Source organism: Cheilinus undulatus, linkage group 20 (assembly GCF_018320785.1).
Source record: "Cheilinus undulatus linkage group 20, ASM1832078v1, whole genome shotgun sequence".
Taxonomy (NCBI): domain Eukaryota; kingdom Metazoa; phylum Chordata; class Actinopteri; order Labriformes; family Labridae; genus Cheilinus; species Cheilinus undulatus.
This window is the reverse complement of record NC_054884.1, coordinates 22,932,472-22,955,007: the sequence shown is the minus strand read 5'-3', so window position 1 is coordinate 22,955,007 and position 22,536 is coordinate 22,932,472. Positions and strand designations below refer to the sequence as shown.

The window sequence follows — 22,536 nt, the reverse complement described above, 5'->3', positions numbered from 1 at the left end:
CTTCAAAATACTCCCCTAAAAACTTCTCAAATGAGTAGACAAATTGCTACTTGGTAATATGTATTAAATGTATTGCTTGTTGTCTCCCCTGGATATAAGTTAAACGAAGCTGATTTGAGTAAAGTCCGAGAGAACAATTCTCACAACTCAACCAATTTTGAAAATACTACCATATTTGGGCCAGTTCATTGAAGAATTACACTCAAATGTGTACAATAGAACCACATGTTGCAATAAAGTAAAACATAAGGATAGGCACATGTTGGCTAGGAGATTGGTTTCATTTGACAAAACTGCTAGCCCCTAGTGACTGGGGCATCAAATATTGAGCAAAACTCTTATTGTTCCTCTCCACGGAAATCTTTAGTAAAAGGCGAATTTATATGATCTGTAGAGAAACAAGAGTGTGATGGCTGGACCTTGGGTAAAGAACCAAACCGTTTGAGAGAGGTGTCCCTTTCAATCATGGCTTGCTTCAAAATGCTCCCCTAAAAACTTCTCAGCTGAAATACAAATTGCTACTTGGTTACCCTTCATATGTAAATGTATTGCTTGTTTTCACCCCTGGATATAAGTTGATTTGAGTAAAGTCCAAGACAACAATTGTCACATCTCAACCATACTTGAATAGACTACCATATTTGGCCAGTTCATTTAAGAACTTTACTCAAATGTGAACAATAGAACCACATGCTGCCATAAGGTAAACTACAAGTACAGGTACATGTTGGCTAGGAGATTGGTTTCATTTGACAAAACTGCTAGCCCCTAGTGACTGGGGCATCAAAAATTGAGCAAAACTCTTATTGTTCCTCTCCACGGAAATCTTTAGTAAAAGGCGAAAGATTTATACGATCTGTAGAGAAACAAGAGTGTGATGGCTGGACCCTGGGTAAAGAACCAATCCGTTTGGCAGAGGTGTCCCTTTCAATCATGGCTTGCTTCAAAATACTCCCCTAAAAACTTCTCAAATGAGTAGACAAATTGCTACTTCGTAAAGCTTCATATGTAAATATATTGCTTGTTTTCACCCCTGGATATAAGTTGGTTTGAGTAAAGTCCAAGACAACAATTGTCACATCTCAGCCATACATGAATAGACTACCATATTTGGCCAGTTCCTTTAAGGACTTTACTCAAATGTGAACAATAGAACCACATGCTGCCATAAGGTAAACTACAAGTACAGGTATATGTTGGCTAGGAGATTGATTTCATTTGACAAAATTGGTAGCCCCTAGTGACTGGGGCATCAAAAATTGAGCAAAACTCTTATTGTTCCTCTCCACGGAAATCTTTAGTAAAAGGCGAAAGATTTATACGATCTGTAGAGAAACAAGAGTGTGATGGCTGGACCTGGGGCCAAGAACCAATCCGTTTGGCAGAGGTGTCCCTTTCAATCATGGCTTGCTTCAAAATGCTCCCCTAAAAACTTCTCAACTGAAACACAAATTGCTACTGGGTTACCCTTCATATGTTAAATGTATTGCTTGTTTTCACCCCTGGATATAAGTTGGTTTGAGTAAAGTCCAAGACAACAATTGTCACATCTCAACCATACTTGAAAAGACTACCATATTTGGCCAGTTCATTGAAGAACTACACTCAAATGTGAACAACAGAAATACATGCTGCCATAAGGTACACTACATGTACAGGTACATGTTGGGTAAGAGACTGATTTTATTTGACAAAATTAGTAGCCCCTAGTGACTGGGGCATCAAAAATTGAGCAAAACTCTTATTGTTCCTCTCCACGGAAATCTTTAGTAAAAGGCGAAAGATTTATACGATCTGTAGAGAAACAAGAGTGTGATGGCTGGACCATGGGCAACGAACCAAACCGTTTGGCAGAGGTGTCCCTTTCAATCATGGCTTGCTTCAAAATGCTCCCCTAAAAACTTCTCAACTGAAACACAAATTGCTACTGGGTTACCCTTCATATGTAAATGTATTGCTTGTTTTCACCCCTGGATATAAGTTGGTTTGAGTAAAGTCCAAGACAACAATTATCACATCTCAACCATACTTGAATAGACTACCATATTTGGTGAGTTCATTGAAGAATTACACTCAAATGTGAACAATAGAACCACATGCCGCATTAAGGTAAACTACAAGTAAAGATACATGTTGGCTAGAAGATTGATTTCATTTGACAAAATGGTAGCCCCTAGTGACCGGGGCATCAAAAATTGAGCAAAACTCTTATTGTTCCTCTCCATGGAAATCTTTAGTAAAAGGCGAAAGATTTATACGATCTGTAGAGAAACAAGAGTGTGATGGCCGGACCTGGGGCCAAGAACCAATCCGTTTGGCAGAGGTGTCCCTTTCAATCATGGCTTGCTTCAAAATGCTCCCCTAAAAACTTCTCAACTGAAACACAAATTGCTACTTGGTTACCCTTCATATGTAAATATATTGCTTGTTTTCACCCCTGGATATAAGTTGATTTGAGTAAAGTCCAAGACAACAACTGTCACATCTCAACCATACTTGAATAGACTACCATATTTGGCCAGTTCCTTTAAGGACTTTACTCAAATGTGAACAATAGAACCACATGCTGCCATAAGGTAAACTACAAGTACAGGTATATGTTGGCTAGGAGATTGATTTCATTTGACAAAATGGTAGCCCCTAGTGACCGGGGCATCAATAATTGAGCAAAACTCTTATTGTTCCTCTCCATGGAAATCTTTAGTAAAAGGCGAAAGATTTATACGATCTGTAGAGAAACAAGAGTGTGATGGCCGGACCATGGGCAACGAGCCAAACCGTTTGGCAGAGGTGTCCCTTTCAATCATGGCTTGCTTCAAAATGCTCCCCTAAAAACTTCTCAACTGAAACACAAATTGCTACTGGGTTACCCTTCATATGTAAATGTATTGCTTGTTTTCACCCCTGGATATAAGTTGATTTGAGTAAAGTCCAAGACAACAATTATCACATCTCAACCATACTTGAAAAGACTACCATATTTGGTGAGTTCATTGAAGAATTACACTCAAATGTGAACAATAGAACCACATGCTGCCATAAGGTAAACTACAAGTACAGGTATATGTTGGCTAGGAGATTGATTTCATTTGACAAATTTGGTAGCCCCTAGTGACTGGGGCATCAAAAATTGAGCAAAACTCTTATTGTTCCTCTCCACGGAAATCTTTAGTAAAAGGCGAAAGATTTATACGATCTGTAGAGAAACAAGAGTGTGATGGCCGGACCATGGGCAACGAGCCAAACCGTTTGGCAGAGGTGTCCCTTTCAATCATGGCTTGCTTCAAAATGCTCCCCTAAAAACTTCTCAACTGAAACACAAATTGCTACTGGGTTACCCTTCATATGTAAATGTATTGCTTGTTTTCACCCCTGGATATAAGTTGGTTTGAGTAAAGTCCAAGACAACAATTGTCACATCTCAACCATACTTGAAAAGACTACCATATTTGGCCAGTTCATTGAAGAATTACACTCAAATGTGAACAATAGAACCACATGCCGCATTAAGGTAAACTACAAGTAAAGACACGTGTTGGCTAGGAGATTGATTTCATTTGACAAAATGGTAGCCCCTAGTGACTGGGGCATCAAAAATTGAGCAAAACTCTTATTGTTCCTCTCCACGGAAATCTTTAGTAAAAGGCGAAAGATTTATACGATCTGTAGAGAAACAAGAGTGTGATGGCTGGACCATGGGCAACGAACCAAACCGTTTGGCAGAGGTGTCCCTTTCAATCATGGCTTGCTTCAAAATGCTCCCCTAAAAACTTCTCAACTGAAACACAAATTGCTACTGGGTTACCCTTCATATGTAAATGTATTGCTTGTTTTCACCCCTGGATATAAGTTGATTTGAGTAAAGTCCAAGACAACAATTATCACATCTCAACCATACTTGAAAAGACTACCATATTTGGCCAGTTCATTGAAGAATTACACTCAAATGTGAACAATAGAACCACATGCTGCCATAAGGTAAACTACAAGTACAGGTATATGTTGGCTAGGAGATTGATTTCATTTGACAAAATTGGTAGCCCCTAGTGACTGGGGCATCAAAAATTGAGCAAAACTCTTATTGTTCCTCTCCACGGAAATCTTTAGTAAAAGGCGAAAGATTTATACGATCTGTAGAGAAACAAGAGTGTGATGGCTGGACCTGGGGCCAAGAACCAATCCGTTTGGCAGAGGTGTCCCTTTCAATCATGGCTTGCTTCAAAATGCTCCCCTAAAAACTTCTCAACTGAAACACAAATTGCTACTGGGTTACCCTTCATATGTAAATGTATTGCTTGTTTTCACCCCTGGATATAAGTTGGTTTGAGTAAAGTCCAAGACAACAATTATCACATCTCAACCATACTTGAAAAGACTACCATATTTGGCCAGTTCATTGAAGAATTACACTCAAATGTGAACAATAGAACCACATGCTGCCATAAGGTAAACTACAAGTACAGGCATATGTCGGCTAGGAGATTGGTTTTATTTGACAAAACTGCTAGCCCCTAGTGACTGGTGCATCAAAAATTGAGCAAAACTCTTACTGTTCCTCCCCACGGAAATCTTTAGTAAAAGGCGAAAGATTTATACGATCTGTAGAGAAACAAGAGTGTGATGGCTGGACCATGGGCAACGAACCAAACCGTTTGGCAGAGGTGTCCCTTTCAATCATGGCTTGCTTCAAAATGCTCCCCTAAAAACTTCTCAACTGAAACACAAATTGCTACTGGGTTACCCTTCATATGTAAATGTATTGCTTGTTTTCACCCCTGGATATAAGTTGGTTTGAGTAAAGTCCAAGACAACAATTATCACATCTCAACCATACTTGAAAAGACTACCATATTTGGCCAGTTCATTGAAGAATTACACTCAAATGTGAACAATAGAACCACATGCTGCCATAAGGTAAACTACAAGTACAGGTACATGTTGGCTAGGAGACTGGTTTCATTTGACAAAACTGCTAGCCCCTAGTGACTGGGGCATCAAATATTGAGCAAAACTCTTATTGTTCCTCTCCACGGAAATCTTTAGTAAAAGGCGAAAGATTTATACGATCTGTAGAGAAACAAGAGTGTGATGGCTGGACCTGGGGCCAAGAACCAATCCGTTTGGCAGAGGTGTCCCTTTCAATCATGGCTTGCTTCAAAATGCTTCCCTAAAAACTTCTCAACTGAAACACAAATTGCTACTGGGTTACCCTTCATATGTAAATGTATTGCTTGTTTTCACCCCTGGATATAAGTTGAATTGAGTAAAGTCCAAGAGAACAATTGTCACATCTCAACCATACTTAAAAAGACTACCATATTTGGCCAGTTCCTTTAAGGACTTTATTCAAATGTGAACAACAGAACCACATGCTGCCATAAGGTACACTACATGTACAGTTACATGTTGGCTAAGAGACTGATTTTATTTAACAAAATTAGTAGCCCCTAGTGACTGGGGCATCGAAAATTGAGCAAAACTCTTATTGTTCCTCTCCACGGAAATCTTTAGTAAAAGGCGAAAGATTTATACGATCTGTAGAGAAACAAGAGTGTGATGGCTGGACCATGGGCAACGAACCAAACCGTTTGGCAGAGGTGTCCCTTTCAATCATGGCTTGCTTCAAAATGCTCCCCTAAAAACTTCTCAACTGAAACACAAATTGCTACTGGGTTACCCTTCATATGTAAATGTATTGCTTGTTTTCACCCCTGGATATAAGTTGGTTTGAGTAAAGTCCAAGACAACAATTGTCACATCTCAACCATACTTGAAAAGACTACCATATTTGGCCAGTTCATTGAAGAATTACACTCAAATGTGAACAATAGAACCACATGCCGCATTAAGGTAAACTACAAGTAAAGACACGTGTTGGCTAGGAGATTGATTTCATTTGACAAAATTAGTAGCCCCTAGTGACTGGGGCATCAAAAATTGAGCAAAACTCTTATTGTTCCTCTCCACGGAAATCTTTAGTAAAAGGCGAAAGATTTATACGATCTGTACAGAAACAAGAGTGTGATGGCTGGACCATGGGCAACGAACCAAACCGTTTGGCAGAGGTGTCCCTTTCAATCATGGCTTGCTTCAAAATGCTCCTCTAAAAACTTCTCAAATGAGTACACAAATTGCTACTGGGTTACCCTTCATATGTAAATGTATTGCTTGTTTTCACCCCTGGATATAAGTTGATTTGAGTAAAGTCCAAGACAACAATTGTCACATCTCAACCATACTTGAAAAGACTACCATAGTTGGCCAGTTCATTGAAGAATTACACTCAAATGTGAACAATAGAACCACATGCCGCATTAAGGTAAACTACAAGTTAAGACACGTGTTGGCTAGGAGATTGATTTCATTTGACAAAATGGTAGGCCCTAGTGACTAGGGCATCAAAAATTGAGCAAAACTCTTATTGTTCCTCTCCACGGAAATCTTTAGTAAAAGGCGAAAGATTTATACGATCTGTAGAGAAACAAGAGTGTGATGGCTGGACCTTGGGTAAAGAACCAAACCGTTTGGCAGAGGTGTCCCTTTCAATCATGGCTTGCTTCAAAATGCTCCCCTAAAAACTTCTCAACTGAAATACAATTTGCTATTTGGTTACCCTTCATATTTAAATATATTGCTTGTTTTCACCCCTGGATTTAAGTTGATTTGAGTAAGTCCAAGACAACAATTCTCACATCTCAACCATATTTGAAATGACTACCATATTTGGCCAGTTCCTTGAAGGACTTTACTCAAATGTGAACAATAGAACCAAATGCTACCATAAGGTAAACTACAAGTACAGGTATATGTTGGATAGGAGATTGGTTTTATTTGACAAAACTGGTAGCCCCTAGTGACTGGGGCATCAAAAATTGAGCAAAACTCTTATTGTTCCTCTCCACGGAAATCTTTAGTAAAAGGCGAAAGATTTATACGATCTGTAGAGAAACAAGAGTGTGATGGCTGGACCATGGGCAACGAACCAATCGGTTTGGCAAAGGTGTCCCTTTCAATCATGGCTTGCTTCAAAATACTCCTCTAAAAACTTCTCAACTGAAACACAAATTGCTACTTGGTTACCCTTCATATGTAAATATATTGCTTGTTTTCACCCCTGGATATAAGTTGGTTTGAGTAAAGTCCAAGACAACAATTGTCACATCTCAACCATACTTGAAAAGACTACCATATTTGGCCAGTTCCTTTAAGGACTTTACTCAAATGTGAACAATAGAACCACATGCTGCCATAAGGTAAACTACAAGTACAGGTATATGTTGGCTAGGAGATTGATTTCATTTGACAAAACTGCTAGCCCCTAGTGACTGGGGCATCAAATATTGAGCAAAACTCTTATTGTTCCTCTCCACGGAAATCTTTAGTAAAAGGCGAAAGATTTATACGATCTGTAGAGAAACAAGAGTGTGATGGCTGGACCATGGGCAACGAACCAAACCGTTTGGCAGAGGTGTCCCTTTCAATCATGGCTTGCTTCAAAATGCTCCCCTAAAAACTTCTCAACTGAAACACAAATTGCTACTGGGTTACCCTTCATATGTAAATGTATTGCTTGTTTTCACCCCTGGATATAAGTTGGTTTGAGTAAAGTCCAAGACAACAATTGTCACATCTCAACCATACTTGAAAAGACTACCATATTTGGCCAGTTCATTTAAGAATTACACTCAAATGTGAACAATAGAACCACATGCTGCCATAAGTAAACTACAAGTACAGGCATATGTCGGCTAGGAGATTGATTTCATTTGACAAAATTGGTAGCCCCTAGTGACTGGGGCATCAAAAATTGAGCAAAACTCTTATTGTTCCTCTCCACGGAAATCTTTAGTAAAAGGCGAAAGATTTATACGATCTGTAGAGAAACAAGAGTGTGATGGCTGGACCTTGGGTAAAGAACCAAACCGTTTGGCAGAGGTGTCCCTTTCAATCATGGCTTGCTTCAAAATGCTCCCCTAAAAACTTCTCAACTGAAACACAAATTGCTACTGGGTTACCCTTCATATGTAAATGTATTGCTTGTTTTCACCCCTGGATATAAGTTGGTTTGAGTAAAGTCCAAGACAACAATTATCACATCTCAACCATACTTGAAAAGACTACCATAGTTGGCCAGCTACTTCAACAATTTGACTCAAACGTAAACAATAGAACCAAATGCTGCCATAAGGTGAGATATAATAATACATGTTGGATAGGAGATTGGTTTTATTTGACAAAACTGCTAGCCCCTAGTGACTGGGGCATCAAAAATTGAGCAAAACTCTTATTGTTCCTCTCCACGGAAATCTTTAGTAAAAGGCGAAAGATTTATACGATCTGTAGAGAAACAAGAGTGTGATGGCTGGACCATGGGCAACGAACCAATCCGTTTGGCAGAGGTGTCCCTTTCAATCATGGCTTGCTTCAAAATACTCCCCTAAAAACTTCTCAACTGAAACACAAATTGCTACTTGGTTACCCTTCATATGTAAATATATTGCTTGTTTTCACCCCTGGATATAAGTTGATTTGAGTAAAGTCCAAGACAACAATTCTCACATCTCAACCATATTTGAAATGACTACCATATTTGGCCAGTTCCTTGAAGGTCTTTACTCAAATGTGAACAATAGAACCACATGCTACCATAAGGTAAACTACAAGTACAGGTACATGTTGGATAGGAGATTGGTTTTATTTGACAAAACTGCTAGCCCCTAGTGACTGGGGCATCAAAAATTGAGCAAAACTCTTATTGTTCCTCTCCACGGAAATCTTTAGTAAAAGGCGAAAGATTTATACGATCTGTAGAGAAACAAGAGTGTGATGGCTGGACCATGGGCAACGAACCAAACCGTTTGGCAGAGGTGTCCCTTTCAATCATGGCTTGCTTCAAAATGCTCCCCTAAAAACTTCTCAACTGAAACACAAATTGCTACTGGGTTACCCTTCATATGTAAATGTATTGCTTGTTTTCACCCCTGGATATAAGTTGGTTTGAGTAAAGTCCAAGACAACAATTGTCACATCTCAACCATACTTGAAAAGACTACCATATTTGGCCAGTTCATTTAAGAATTACACTCAAATGTGAACAATAGAACCACATGCTGCCATAAGGTACACTACATGTACAGTTACATGTTGGCTAAGAGACTGATTTTATTTAACAAAATTAGTAGCCCCTAGTGACTGGGGCATCGAAAATTGAGCAAAACTCTTATTGTTCCTCTCCACGGAAATCTTTAGTAAAAGGCGAAAGATTTATACGATCTGTAGAGAAACAAGAGTGTGATGGCTGGACCATGGGCAACGAACCAATCCGTTTGGCAGAGGTGTCCCTTTCAATCATGGCTTGCTTCAAAATACTCCCCTAAAAACTTCTCAACTGAAACACAAATTGCTACTGGGTTACCCTTCATATGTAAATATATTGCTTGTTTTCACCCCTGGATATAAGTTGGTTTGAGTAAAGTCCAAGACAACAATTGTCACATCTCAACCATACTTGAAAAGACTACCATATTTGGCCAGTTCATTGAAGAATTACACTCAAATGTGAACAATAGAACCACATGCTGCCATAAGGTAAACTACAAGTACAGGCATATGTCGGCTAGGAGATTGATTTCATTTGACAAAATTAGTAGCCCCTAGTGACTGGGGCATCAAAAATTGAGCAAAACTCTTATTGTTCCTCTCCACGGAAATCTTTAGTAAAAGGCGAAAGATTTATACGATCTGTAGAGAAACAAGAGTGTGATGGCTGGACCATGGGCAACGAACCAATCCGTTTGGCAGAGGTGTCCCTTTCAATCATGGCTTGCTTCAAAATACTCCCCTAAAAACTTCTCAACTGAAACACAAATTGCTACTTGGTTACCCTTCATATGTAAATATATTGCTTGTTTTCACCCCTGGATATAAGTTGGTTTGAGTAAAGTCCAAGACAACATTTCTCACATCTGAACCGTACTTGATAATACCACCACATGTGGCCAGCTACTTCAACAATTTGACTCAAACGTAAACAATAGAACCAAATGCTGCCATAAGGTGAGATATAATAATACATGTTGGATAGGAGATGGGTTTCATTTGACAAAATTGGTAGTCCCTAGTGACTGGGGCATCAAAAATTGAGCAAAACTTTTATTGTTCCTCTCCACGGAAATCTTTAGTAAAAGGCGAAAGATTTATACGATCTGTAGAGAAACAACAGTATGATGGCTGGACCTTGGGTAAAGAACCAATCCGTTTGGCAGAGGTGTCCCTTTCAATCATGGCTTGCTTCAAAATGCTCCCCTAAAAACTTCTCAACTGAAATACAAATTGCTATTTGGTTACCCTTCATATGTAAATATATTGCTTGTTTTCACCCCTGGATTTAAGTTGATTTGAGTAAAGTCCAAGACAACAATTCTCACATCTCAACCATATTTGAAATGACTACCATATTTGGCCAGTTCCTTGAAGGACTTTACTCAAATGCGAACAATAGAACCACATGCTACCATAAGGTAAACTACAAGTACAGGTACATGTTGGATAGGAGATTGGTTTTATTTGACAAAACTGCTAGCCCCTAGTGACTGGGGCATCAAAAATTGAGCAAAACTCTTATTGTTCCTCTCCACGGAAATCTTTAGTAAAAGGCGAAAGATTTATACGATCTGTAGAGAAACAAGAGTGTGATGGCTGGACCATGGGCAACGAACCAATCCGTTTGGCAGAGGTGTCCCTTTCAATCATGGCTTGCTTCAAAATGCTCCCCTAAAAACTTCTCAACTGAAACACAAATTGCTACTGGGTTACCCTTCATATGTAAATGTATTGCTTGTTTTCACCCCTGGATATAAGTTGGTTTGAGTAAAGTCCAAGACAACAATTGTCACATCTCAACCATACTTGAAAAGACTACCATATTTGGCCAGTTCATTGAAGAATTACACTCAAATGTGAACAATAGAACCACATGCTGCCATAAGGTAAACTACAAGTACAGGCATATGTCGGCTAGGAGATTGATTTCATTTGACAAAATTGGTAGCCCCTAGTGACTGGGGCATCAAAAATTGAGCAAAACTCTTACTGTTCCTCTCCACGGAAATCTTTAGTAAAAGGCGAAAGATTTATACGATCTGTAGAGAAACAAGAGTGTGATGGCTGAACCTTGGGCCAAGAATGAACCCGTTTGGCAGAGGTGTCCCTTTCAATCATGGCTTGCTTCAAAATGCTCCTCTAAAAACTTCTCAACTGAAACACAAATTGCTACTGGGTTACCCTTCATATGTAAATATATTGCTTGTTTTCACCCCTGGATATAAGTTGGTTTGAGTAAAGTCCAAGACAACAATTGTCACATCTCAACCATACTTGAAAAGACTACCATATTTGGCCAGTTCATTGAAGAATTACACTCAAATGTGAACAATAGAACCACATGCTGCCATAAGGTGAGATAGTACAGGCATATGTCGGCTAGGAGATTGATTTCATTTGACAAAATTGGTAGCCCCTAGTGACTGGGGCATCAAAAATTGAGCAAAACTCTTATTGTTCCTCTCCACGGAAATCTTTAGTAAAAGGCGAAAGATTTATACGATCTGTAGAGAAACAAGAGTGTGATGGCCGGATCTTGGGTAAAGAACCAAACCGTTTAGCAGAGGTGTCCCTTTCAATCATGGCTTGCTTCAAAATGCTCCCCTAAAAACTTCTCAACTGAAACACAAATTGCTACTTGGTTACCCTTCATATGTAAATACATTGCTTGTTTTCACCCCTGGATATAAGTTGATTTGAGTAAAGTCCAAGACAACAATTGTCACATCTCAACCATACTTGAATAGACTACCATATTTGGCCAGTTCCTTTAAGGACTTTACTCAAATGTGAACAATAGAACCACATGCTGCCATAAGGTAAACTACAAGTACAGGTATATGTTGGCTAGGAGATTGATTTCATTTGACAAAATTGGTAGCCCCTAGTGACTGGGGCATCAAAAATTGAGCAAAACTCTTACTGTTCCTCTCCACGGAAATCTTTAGTAAAAGGCGAAAGATTTATACGATCTGTAGAGAAACAAGAGTGTGATGGCTGAACCTTGGGCCAAGAATGAACCCGTTTGGCAGAGGTGTCCCTTTCAATCATGGCTTGCTTCAAAATGCTCCTCTAAAAACTTCTCAAAGGAGTACACAAATTGCTACTTGGTTACCCTTCATATGTAAATATATTGCTTGTTTTCACCCCTGGATATAAGTTGGTTTGAGTAAAGTCCAAGACAACAATTCTCACATCTGAACCGTACTTGATAATACCACCACATGTGGCCAGCTACTTCAACAATTTGACTCAAACGTAAACAATAGAACCAAATGCTGCCATAAGGTGAGATATAATAATACATGTTGGATAGGAGATTGGTTTTATTTGACAAAACTGCTAGCCCCTAGTGACTGGGGCATCAAAAATTGAGCAAAACTCTTATTCTTCCTATTCTTCCTGGCTTGCTTCAAAATGCTCCCCTAAAAACTTCTCAACTGAAACACAAATTGCTACTTGGTTACACTTCATATGTAAATGTATTGCTTGTTTTCACCCCTGGATATAAGTTGATTTGAGTAAAGTCCAAGAGAACAATTGTCACATCTCAACCATACTTGAAAAGACTACCATATTTGGCCAGTTCCTTTAAGGACTTTACTCAAATGTGAACAATAGAACCACATGCTGCCATAAGGTAAACTACAAGTACAGGTACATGTTGGCTTAGAGATTGGTTTCATTTGACAAAACTGGTAGCCCCTAGTGACTGGGGCATCAAAAATTGAGCAAAAACTCTCATTGTTCCTCTCCATGGAAATCTTTAGTAAAAGGCAGTTTTTCAGTTTTTCTGAGTTTTATTTGTCCATTTCATAATATTTTACAGTAAAGACATGATTTCAACACTACAGTTTCTTTGCATCGGTTAATATGGGAGTTTTTAATAACATTTTCCGGAATACATTTTACAATAAACAAAACTCTGTCTCCAGATTGCTTGGAATTTTCCATGCTTTCATCTTCTCAGTGAAACTTTCATTTGTTTTTTCTTTCAACCAATAGTCCTTCAGGATATATAATGCACTTCTCAAAACCACTCTTGGAGGAACCTGGTGTTTTTTAAACACAAGAATATTCTGGGCCCTCCACAAGCTTTCTTTGACACAATTTATAAGTAGCCACCATTTGTTTGCATTTTCTGAGATTTTTCCCCCCAAGTTACCATAAGCTATGTCTTCATAATTTTCTGGACGTCTGTATAACTTGTCAAGCCATGGGGCTGTCAAGGACCATACATTTTGTGTGAAAGGACAATACCAAAATACATGTTCAACAGTTTCTAATTCTATACACATTTTCCGGGGGCATTTTGCATCATTCAGGCATTGCCGTCTCTTCAGGAAGACTGCAGTGGGCAGGCACCGGTGGGCCACTTGCCATGCAAGGTCTTTGTGGGTATTAGTCAAAAACTTGTCGTTGATGTTACACCAAGCCAATCTGCAATGATTTTCCACCAGTCTGCCCACTGGAGCCATCCTGGAGAGCTGTGGCAACAGTGCTTCCTCTACTGCCCTCCTGGATATTTTGTCCCTGGGGATGACAGAGAGGGTTGTCAGTAACTGTTTATTAAGTGTTTAGTAGATATGTGGGCAGCTGTCAGCATGGGGGATGTCCTGTCTTGGCCTCTCGCCCCATGCCGTCAGAATCTGCCTACCTGCCCAGAGAAATGCAAAAAAACCCCATGGTGACTCGATATTACTCAAACATGTCTTTAGGATAGGCGTCACAAACATGGCTTTGAGTTTCATCTCAATCTCAGGGACTGATCTCCCTCCATTCTGTTCTTTTCTATACATTGTTTCTCTTCTTACCTTTTCCATCTTACCACCCCAAAGAAAACGAAATATTATTTTCCTCAGTGACACAATGATTTTGTATGGAGCAGGTATGGTAGCAGCTAAGTGTGTCAGGGATGCCAGAACTTCTGTTTTTATTACTAAAACCTTACCAATCAGTGTTAGCTCCCTGTCTTGCCACTGAAGCAGTTTTCCTTGTGTTTTTTCTACTTTGGATTTCCAGTTAAGCTTTTCCATGTTTTGTCCTATATGTACACCGAGAACTTTAATGGTCTCTCCCTGTTGGGATACTCCCCATGTTTCAATGGACTCTCTCCAATTAAGATACAAAATTTCACTTTTGGACTTGTTGACTTTAGTGCCTGAGGCATTTGTAAAGTTTTCGCACAACATCAATGTTCCTTTGATGGATTGATTGTCTGTTACTAGTACATTAAGGTCGTCCATGTAAAGACCTAACTTTGCCTCTCTACCCTGGCTTCCTGGGATTGGCAAGCCTTTAATGAATTCATTCTGACGGATGGCGCAGGCTAACGGCTCTATTGCCAATATAAACAAGATTGGTGAAAGAGCACAACCTTGTCTTACTCCTGACAGTATGTTAAAGGGGAGGGTGGTTTTCCCATTAACCATCACCACGCTGTTACAGTTGTTATACAATAGTTCTACCCAGCCTTGAAAGATCGGACCAAATCCAAAATGAGCCAGCGTCAATTTTAGATATTTGTGGCTTAGACTATCAAAGGCCTTTTCTAGGTCCACCCCTAAAATTCCAAGTGGGAGTTTTCTGTCTTGACAATAAAGGTAAGAGTCCTGGACCAGAGCTACACTGTCAATCATGTGACGCCCCAAGACCCTACAGGTCTGTTCAGTGCCTATAATTTTTCCTGCTAACGGTTGTAATCTTAAAAATAATGCTTTGGATAATATTTTAATGTCAACACCGAGCAAAGTGAGAGGTCTCCAATTTTTTAATTCATTCTTTGGTCCTTTTTTATGTAAGAGGGATATTACTCCTCTCCTCATTGAAGGTGGAAGAACACCATTTGAAAAGGATTCATTGTACACAGCTAACAAAGGTTCTTTTAGATGGACTCCCAGAAGGTGGCATAAAACTCTTTTGGGAGTCCATCTAATCCTGGAGTCTTGTTATTTTTCATACTTGACATGGCTTTTGTTATATCTTCAATTTCAAGATCTTTATCTAATAAATTGCTATCTGTCTTTCCCAATTTCTTTGTTAACTTGGATAGAAAAATGTTTGTGTGAACGTCACTAATGTGTTTTTCTTTAAACAAATTACTATGAAAGGAGTGGACCTTGTTGAGGATTTCCTGAGGGCTGTTCACCATACCCCCCTGCTCATCTTTCAGGTGGTCAATGGTTTGTCTTTTAAACAATTTCCTGAAGAAATATCTTGAACATTTTTCATTTTCTTCTAAGTGCTTTTCTCTACTGTGTACAAGTACACCTTTACTATTTTCACTGACAAGCCTCATCATTTCTTTTTTAATTTTGGTGACATCCTCTTCTACCGGGTACCCAAGGTTTAGCAGATTGTAGGTACGTTGTAATTTAGCCTGCATTCTGGTTTGTTTAGCTCGTTTTCTTTGTGCCAATATTCTTCCTTCAGAAATGAAGAATCGTTTGGTTCTTTCTTTAATGTTTTCCCACCATTCCCCAAGGGAATCAAAAAAAGGCTGCAAGGTCAACCACTGCTCCAGTTTACTTTTGTACTTTGAAACAATGACAGGACTGTTTAGCATGCTTGTATTTAATTTCCAATAACCTCTACCGAACTTGGGTGCTGTTGAAACATTTAAGGAGCATGTCAACTTATGGTGGTCTGAAAATGGTACAGGGTCCACGGTGCAGGAGATTGATCTAATGCCACCTGCTGTGAACAAAAAGTCTATGCGGGAAAAACTCTTTCCATTTGTCCATGTGTAACCTGGGATAGTGGAGTTACATGATTTGAAAACGTCAGTTAAGTTACAGTCCTCCATAATGTTCATTAGCGCTATGGAACTTGAATCAAGTAAAGCACGGGTATTGGAGGCTGAAACTCTGTCATTCCTATCAATAATGCAATTAAAATCACCCCCAATGATAACTTCTCTCCCACAACAGATTAAAGATTGGAGACTCTGTAAGACAGACACACGCTCCTGTAAGTTATTAGGGCAGTAGATGTTGATTATCCTTAATTTTGTTCTATCCCCTTCCATGTCTACCAACAACAATCTACCATCTACCACTCTTTCAACCCTCAGGATATTATAGGAGTTGGTGTTAAACAAGATAGCTACCCCTGAGGCCTTGTTGTTGTTGTCACCTGACCAAAATGAGTGCCCCTCTTTCCATCTATCTTCAAATTTTTTATAACTCTCCATAAAGGGAAGGGAGCATTCTTGCAGAAGAAAAATGTCTCCACCACTACTTTTTAGAAGATCAAAGACAGACTGACATTTAACAGGGTCGTTCAGGCCTCTGGTGTTTATGGTGACTACTTTAAGCGTTGGCATATGATATTGTGGGAAAGACTACTACCTGGGTATCAGTTTGCTGGGGGTGTTTTTACCTTTCTCTTTTTCTTTTTCTTCTTTTGTGTTCGCCATTCCTGGTTACAGATAGTATCCGGTCCCTCTCCTTCCTCCCTCATATGAGTGATTTCAGAAAAGGCAGATACACACTGAGAGTCTAGGAAGGGAGGGTGGTCTGAGGGAGTTGTTGGCCAGTCCTCTTCATCTGAGCTGGCCGTTAAGGACTCTGAAGATGTCTCCTGGGGCCTTTTCCGGGATGGGGTGAGTTCAAGAAGGTTTTGGCTATGTGAACAGCTGGGCAGTGGAGAGTTTCCTTCGTCTAGTAGTTGTTGCAACTCACCCCCGAAGAGTTCAGGAGTCAGATCTCTAGTGTGAGATGGTAGTTCTGCCAGCATGAAGTCCATAAGATCCCTGCACTCCTTTGCAGAGATGGCACTAGTGGATGTGGTCGCCTGATGTGGTGGGTCAGCAGTGCTATCCTGATCTATTTGATTTCCTTGGCTGTCCCAGACCAGAGAGGGTTCCTGGTGGGAGGTGAGTGTTGAAGGGGCTTGTGGAGGAAGTTCTCCTGAGATGGCTGAATCCTCACTCTTGTCGTGTTGAGTCTGTGTAGTTGCTCCAGTATCCGTGGTTGGTCGTTCTTGTGTGTCTGTGTCTTGAAGTCGTTCCTGTGGTGCTGTGTATCCTCGCTCTCCCTCCTCTTGTACAGCAGGCTCCTCTTCTCGTGGTGTGGGGATGGATTGTCGGGTACGGTTTGCGTAGGATTTTGGGCAGGTTCGAAAGGTGTGGGACTGTGAACCACACAGATTACATCTCATGGGTTGTGTACAGTCTTTGGTGGTGTGGTCATTACCTCTGCAATTCTTGCAATGTAGTGTGTCACAGGTGGCGGCCAGGTGTGTTAATGAGCCACACTTCCTGCATGTCTTTGGCTGGCCTGGGTAGAACACCTGGCCCCTGATTGACCCTAGTTGGATCGTTGATGGCAGGTGTATCAATTGTCCTGAAGTTTCCTCTCGCTTAAGTTGCACATAGAATCTCCTGGCTCCAGTCTTTATCCCGTCTTCATCCCTCAGTTCAATTCCCTTTTGAACAGTACATCGAAAGGATAACCAAGTCTCTATGTCTTCCGTTGTAACTTTCTCAGAGTACATAATCACAGTGATGGCTTTTGGTTCCTTTTCTGAAAGTGGGGTGAGGGTTAACTTTCCAAGTCTTGCATTGGTGCTCTTCATGTTGTTAAATGTAGCAATGCATCGTTCATACAAAGTAGATGTGGTAAAGATTACCTCAAATGCCTTTTTCCCAGGAAAGGCAAAAATATAGTCCAGCTGGTTGGGGGAAAACCCCAGTTCATTCTGGATGACATTGCGGCTGAACTGAAGTCTGTCCATTTCCAAATGGTCTTGAAGATCAAATCTTACTGCATTCCTCCGGGAACCAGACATGGCCGATGCCATTGTGCAAACCCCTCAACAGGTACTGCTGACAAAAGGATCTAGATTAAGTTACATCAACAAGACATTGCAGCATCTTGTTGTTGGACTTTCTCGAAGTCCTACAACTTTGGACTTAGTATCTTTAGTAAAAGGCGAAAGATTTATACTACCTGTAGAGAAACAAGAGTGTGATGGCTGAACCTTGGGCCAAGAATGAACCCGTTTGGCAGAGGTGTCCCTTTCAATCATGGCTTGCTTCAAAATGCTCCCCTAAAAACTTCTCAACTGAAACACAAATTGCTACTTGGTTACACTTCATATGTAAATGTATTGCTTGTTTTCACCCCTGGATATAAGTTGATTTGAGGAAAGTCCAATGAACAGTTCTCACATTAGATAAGATTAGATAGACTTTAATGTCCCCATAGGGAAATTTATCCCAGACTCTTTCCCACAGTTACAAAATCAATAAATACATACATAAAGATCATACAGAACACATAACATTACTTACTTGAATACTTGACAATATTACCATATTTGGCCAGTTCATTGAACTATTATACTCAAATGTGAACAATCAAACCACATGCTGGCATTTAGTAAGATACAAATATAGAGCCATGTCAGCTAGGAGATGGGTTTCATTTGACAAAATTGGTAGCCCCTAGTGACTGGGGCATCAAAAATTGAGCAAAACTCTTATTGTTCCTCTCCACGGAAATCTTTAGTAAAAGGCTAAAGGTTTATACCATCGGTAGTAGGGGTCTAAAGTTACGTGTATTCATACCGTACCAATTCGGTACAGGTTTCTCGGTACGGTACAGAAGTGTTCCGAATGAATACGTGTGTAACAAAGCTCACATAGAAAGACAGAAAACCAGAGCACAACTCACTGTCACACTGCCCTGGCAACCACACAACCACAGCAAATAACAGCAATAGACTGAATATTCCCAGATAAAAGTGTTGAGGACCACTTTGTTTCCCAGTAAAATACAACAGTGGACAAAGAGAACAACATTAGCGCTGACATTATTCAGCAGCTGTGTCACTGACTGTACATTGTCCACAAGACCAATCAAAGCTTTTAAAAAGGCTCCGCTCAAACAAGAACGTCACTGTAATGAGGAGGAACCACAAAAATACTCACCAGCCAGTTATGAATTTCCTATTCTTTTAAGATAGTTTTTATCACAACGCTGGTGCTCTGGCTCTGTGAATCAAATTAATTTTACCTTCAACCATCAGTCGCAGAGGGGGGAGAGAGAGGTCTCCATCACGTCTGCAGCTGCATCATAGGTAAAGTTATCCTCAGATTTCACACAGCTTTAACCTCTTTATCTGCCAAGATGGGCTGTGAAAAGTTCTCCCAAACTTTTAAGTAGGTCCTATTGGCTAAAAATGTAATCCAGTGCTGAAGTCTGTGTTGAAATCAGCAGGATAGACGCTTGTTTGCATACTTAACAAGCTAATGCACAGTTGTATGATGATTCATTCAAGTTGGCTGGTAAATTTTAGTGTTTAAAGATTGGGTATAAATATGTAAATATATCAATTAAAAAAACCTAGTAATTCAAAAATGTATTTATTTATTAATATTTTTAATCATTGAAGAACATTTGGAAGGTTGCTGCATTATTGATCATTTAAATGTAATTTATTCAGCCTATTTATTTTAATACAATTTAATTTAAAAAATTTTAAAATGTATTCGTTTCAGTTCCAAAAACGTACCGAACCGTGACTTCAAAACCAAGGTATGAACTGAACCAATAGTTTTTCGTAACGTTACGCCGCTACTTTATACTATTTGATGTTCATTTGAATGTTGAATTTTTAACTTAGGAGGGCCACTTGACAAGCCCACTTCAGTGTCTTTGGCTTCTCCTGCAAATTTACTCATTATCTGACTTAAAATGTATAGTATTTCTTGTTTTATTCTGTATTGTTTTTTCCTTTTCTTTGTTCGATGTGCAATAAAATAAAATATGAGCAGGAGAATGTTGTCTTCTCTGATTAGCAGGTAAAAAGACTTAAACGGAGTAAATCATCCTCCCAGCTGTCGACACAAAACGTTTTGAATATGTTTCCTATGCCCTTTAAACTCTGCCAGAAGCCTCTCCAGGCAGCAACACTATGTTAAAAGGCAGGCCCCCTACAATGTCGCTACTTTGCTTGGTGTAATGTGTACATGTGCAAGTCCCAGATTTTACTCTGCTAAGAAGCGTTACGCGGTTTGATATACCCGGGCTCCGATACAACGCTTCTTAACGGATGCAATGCATGCACAGATAGCCACGAATTTCCCCAATAAATCCTCCTAACTCCGGGTAATAAGCCCTCAACAGGCCTCATGTTCCACCAGTCAACAAGGCTACGCTACACCGCGGGCTAGCATGCCTCAGCAAAGCTACATCATACAGCAGGTGACATTTATACAAATAGTTATATTTGTCATTACGTGACAACATAGCAGAAGAAAGAAAAAGGCCAGTTACCTGTCCAGGAGAGAAGTAGTCATCGCCGCATCTGAAATGAAACTTTTCAGCTCCTGAAGCGTCGTCCAATGGTGGCATGCTGCACTGATGTTTACTCTCATTTTATTTCCTGCTTAGTCCTCTTCTCTCCAAGTGTTTTTGTTGTGTTAATTGTGTTGTTACTGGTATGCTGATAGCTGTTTAGGCCTAAGAAAAAAAATGGAATCTTGTCTGTTCCTTGTGTTAACACTTTCAGCCATTGTCAGCCATTATCAATGTTGTTTACTTCTCCAGTGAGGGAGTAAGCCCTGCCCCTCAACCAATCAGGGTAGAGAAGTCAGAGGCAAATCTGATTGGTCGGTGATACCTGGAGCAGTGGAGAATTTTTGACTGCTGATTACTCAGGCATATGGAAACACAGAGATCTCGCAATAGTTTCATTTTACTCCTCTCATTAAGAGCTCTCTATGGTTGTATGAACATTTGATCTAAATAGAACAGAAAAAAATTAGCATTGTTTAGCAAAAAGTTACAAACTGCAACTTTAATTTAGATGTAATTTCTAACCTTGCAAAGCAGATGGATTCTCCCATTTCCGTGTTTCTCAGTGGCGAATCCATCTTGTAAAGCTCCAGTCTGCTAGTAGCCCTTAATGCGGGCAATGTGGGCGGTGACCAACGAGTGTTTGACATTGCCCAGTGTCAAGCATTGGGCGCCGCCCACTTTCAAGCTACCATCCAATCAGATGCTTGGTTTACATCATTACGTCATCATCACCACTGATCAATGTCATCACGTCCGCTTTCAAGAAACAGGAACTAAACAGTTCGCTACGAAAATGATACCAAATTAAAATTACTCTTTTAAATAAAACATTATGATATACTATTTTAGATATATAGAGATATAATTTTTGTTTTTAGTTGCTATCATCTCCGCATACAGCATTCGTGTGTTTCATGTTCAGACATGCATTTTCTTTGATTCTAATCATTGTATTCACTTCAGGATAACTAACAGGCTAACCAGCTAGTGCCATGAGATGACTTCTACAAATGAACACAAACATCTACTGAAGTTGTCATCAGTTATCTTCAAAAATCTATTACACCGTAGTTTATAATATATAAAGTGTAACAAACTTACAGATAGCTTAATCTGAGGCTTTGCGCTTTCCCAAATGCTGTGTATTGGAGGTTTTCCAGATGGGTGTGTGAAACACATACATCTGGCGCGTCAGGTTAATTTCAGTCTGAAGGCACAAAGTAATTGAGCAATATACATGACTGTAAGTCGTGCTTAAAATGAGAGCAGCTTCCTGATCTGGTTCATAATTGGATTGGGGGGTAGTGATGGGTCTTGGACGAGCCGGTTCAAAGAGCTGGCTTTTTTATGTGAACAATTAGAGCCGGCTCACTTTAGAGAGCCATTTTATATATTTTTGAACTAATATTATCATTAGTGTTAGTAGTATCATTTGTTTGTAGATGGTGTGTGTCTTTGTGTTATTTGACTGATTATTAGGGACGATCTTTTATCCTCTACCATAGGCACACCATGCATTAAGGACTCATGTTGGGTGATGAAGCTTTAATGTTTACCGTCAGGTGTGTTATACACCCCAGCCAGTGAGTAGATTTCATTGACATTAGATTTTGAAAAATTACATGATATTTTCATCAATTTTAAAAATTAAGCATAGTTGGAGCAAAAAAAACCTGACAAAATATAAATCATGTTAGAACTCTGCTAAAATTGGCAGGTCAAATGAATCCAAACTGCTACCTGAAAGAAGAGCTGTTTGGAATCCGAAAGCCGAAAAGACTCTTTTGTTGAGCCAAGCCAGATTAAGCCAAATGAGCTGAAATTCCCGTCACTATAGGGGGAGCCTGATACAAGGTGCACTGTGAACTTATTTTTTTGGACAAAAAATGGTGGCCCAACGCTGAGTTTGGGCACCAAAAACTGATCAAAAGTCTGTACGACCATCTCTTGCAGAAGGCAAAGGATTTATACGTTTTGTAAAGGAATATGGACAAACTGAGTAACACTTAGTGGAAGGGCTGATTATGGTCAAGAAAAACAGAGTTCAAAATACAATCGTGAATAAACAGTTATGCTGGTTGTTAACTTCAAACGCTGTAAGGGAAGGCATACTAGAGAAACTGGGTAC

The 22,536-nt window shown here is 39.7% G+C and overlaps 26 non-coding genes and 1 pseudogene across 26 annotated transcripts; all 27 read right to left on the bottom strand.

Moving 5' to 3' along the window:
* Positions 1-299: 299 nt before the first annotated feature.
* On the bottom strand, positions 300-408 carry LOC121528978 (annotated as a pseudogene).
* A 356-nt stretch (positions 409-764) lies between these two features.
* LOC121528964 lies at positions 765-876 on the bottom strand. The gene has a single exon (XR_005993533.1). It is a non-coding gene; the product is annotated as a U5 spliceosomal RNA (small nuclear RNA).
* A 357-nt stretch (positions 877-1,233) lies between these two features.
* On the bottom strand, positions 1,234-1,345 carry LOC121528963. The gene has a single exon (XR_005993532.1). It is a non-coding gene; the product is annotated as a U5 spliceosomal RNA (small nuclear RNA).
* A 357-nt stretch (positions 1,346-1,702) lies between these two features.
* LOC121528962 lies at positions 1,703-1,814 on the bottom strand. Its single transcript, XR_005993531.1, has one exon. It is a non-coding gene; the product is annotated as a U5 spliceosomal RNA (small nuclear RNA).
* A 355-nt stretch (positions 1,815-2,169) lies between these two features.
* LOC121528975 lies at positions 2,170-2,281 on the bottom strand. Its single transcript, XR_005993543.1, has one exon. It is a non-coding gene; the product is annotated as a U5 spliceosomal RNA (small nuclear RNA).
* A 355-nt stretch (positions 2,282-2,636) lies between these two features.
* On the bottom strand, positions 2,637-2,748 carry LOC121528977. The gene has a single exon (XR_005993545.1). It is a non-coding gene; the product is annotated as a U5 spliceosomal RNA (small nuclear RNA).
* Positions 2,749-3,104: 356 nt separating this feature from the next.
* On the bottom strand, positions 3,105-3,216 carry LOC121528961. The gene has a single exon (XR_005993530.1). It is a non-coding gene; the product is annotated as a U5 spliceosomal RNA (small nuclear RNA).
* Positions 3,217-3,571: 355 nt separating this feature from the next.
* Positions 3,572-3,683, bottom strand: LOC121528960. The gene has a single exon (XR_005993529.1). It is a non-coding gene; the product is annotated as a U5 spliceosomal RNA (small nuclear RNA).
* A 356-nt stretch (positions 3,684-4,039) lies between these two features.
* Positions 4,040-4,151, bottom strand: LOC121528958. The gene has a single exon (XR_005993527.1). It is a non-coding gene; the product is annotated as a U5 spliceosomal RNA (small nuclear RNA).
* Positions 4,152-4,505: 354 nt separating this feature from the next.
* Positions 4,506-4,619, bottom strand: LOC121528976. The gene has a single exon (XR_005993544.1). It is a non-coding gene; the product is annotated as a U5 spliceosomal RNA (small nuclear RNA).
* Positions 4,620-4,975: 356 nt separating this feature from the next.
* Positions 4,976-5,087, bottom strand: LOC121528969. The gene has a single exon (XR_005993538.1). It is a non-coding gene; the product is annotated as a U5 spliceosomal RNA (small nuclear RNA).
* A 355-nt stretch (positions 5,088-5,442) lies between these two features.
* Positions 5,443-5,555, bottom strand: LOC121528973. Its single transcript, XR_005993541.1, has one exon. It is a non-coding gene; the product is annotated as a U5 spliceosomal RNA (small nuclear RNA).
* A 356-nt stretch (positions 5,556-5,911) lies between these two features.
* On the bottom strand, positions 5,912-6,023 carry LOC121528974. The gene has a single exon (XR_005993542.1). It is a non-coding gene; the product is annotated as a U5 spliceosomal RNA (small nuclear RNA).
* Positions 6,024-6,380: 357 nt separating this feature from the next.
* Positions 6,381-6,491, bottom strand: LOC121528950. The gene has a single exon (XR_005993519.1). It is a non-coding gene; the product is annotated as a U5 spliceosomal RNA (small nuclear RNA).
* Positions 6,492-6,846: 355 nt separating this feature from the next.
* On the bottom strand, positions 6,847-6,958 carry LOC121528957. Its single transcript, XR_005993526.1, has one exon. It is a non-coding gene; the product is annotated as a U5 spliceosomal RNA (small nuclear RNA).
* Positions 6,959-7,314: 356 nt separating this feature from the next.
* Positions 7,315-7,426, bottom strand: LOC121528968. Its single transcript, XR_005993537.1, has one exon. It is a non-coding gene; the product is annotated as a U5 spliceosomal RNA (small nuclear RNA).
* Positions 7,427-7,781: 355 nt separating this feature from the next.
* Positions 7,782-7,893, bottom strand: LOC121528956. Its single transcript, XR_005993525.1, has one exon. It is a non-coding gene; the product is annotated as a U5 spliceosomal RNA (small nuclear RNA).
* A 352-nt stretch (positions 7,894-8,245) lies between these two features.
* Positions 8,246-8,357, bottom strand: LOC121528955. Its single transcript, XR_005993524.1, has one exon. It is a non-coding gene; the product is annotated as a U5 spliceosomal RNA (small nuclear RNA).
* Positions 8,358-8,713: 356 nt separating this feature from the next.
* Positions 8,714-8,825, bottom strand: LOC121528954. The gene has a single exon (XR_005993523.1). It is a non-coding gene; the product is annotated as a U5 spliceosomal RNA (small nuclear RNA).
* A 355-nt stretch (positions 8,826-9,180) lies between these two features.
* Positions 9,181-9,293, bottom strand: LOC121528972. The gene has a single exon (XR_005993540.1). It is a non-coding gene; the product is annotated as a U5 spliceosomal RNA (small nuclear RNA).
* Positions 9,294-9,649: 356 nt separating this feature from the next.
* On the bottom strand, positions 9,650-9,761 carry LOC121528953. The gene has a single exon (XR_005993522.1). It is a non-coding gene; the product is annotated as a U5 spliceosomal RNA (small nuclear RNA).
* A 353-nt stretch (positions 9,762-10,114) lies between these two features.
* LOC121528967 lies at positions 10,115-10,225 on the bottom strand. Its single transcript, XR_005993536.1, has one exon. It is a non-coding gene; the product is annotated as a U5 spliceosomal RNA (small nuclear RNA).
* A 356-nt stretch (positions 10,226-10,581) lies between these two features.
* On the bottom strand, positions 10,582-10,693 carry LOC121528952. The gene has a single exon (XR_005993521.1). It is a non-coding gene; the product is annotated as a U5 spliceosomal RNA (small nuclear RNA).
* Positions 10,694-11,049: 356 nt separating this feature from the next.
* LOC121528966 lies at positions 11,050-11,161 on the bottom strand. The gene has a single exon (XR_005993535.1). It is a non-coding gene; the product is annotated as a U5 spliceosomal RNA (small nuclear RNA).
* Positions 11,162-11,514: 353 nt separating this feature from the next.
* On the bottom strand, positions 11,515-11,626 carry LOC121528951. Its single transcript, XR_005993520.1, has one exon. It is a non-coding gene; the product is annotated as a U5 spliceosomal RNA (small nuclear RNA).
* Positions 11,627-11,982: 356 nt separating this feature from the next.
* LOC121528965 lies at positions 11,983-12,094 on the bottom strand. Its single transcript, XR_005993534.1, has one exon. It is a non-coding gene; the product is annotated as a U5 spliceosomal RNA (small nuclear RNA).
* Positions 12,095-18,546: 6,452 nt separating this feature from the next.
* On the bottom strand, positions 18,547-18,659 carry LOC121528979. Its single transcript, XR_005993546.1, has one exon. It is a non-coding gene; the product is annotated as a U5 spliceosomal RNA (small nuclear RNA).
* Between the last annotated feature and the right edge of the window lie 3,877 nt (positions 18,660-22,536).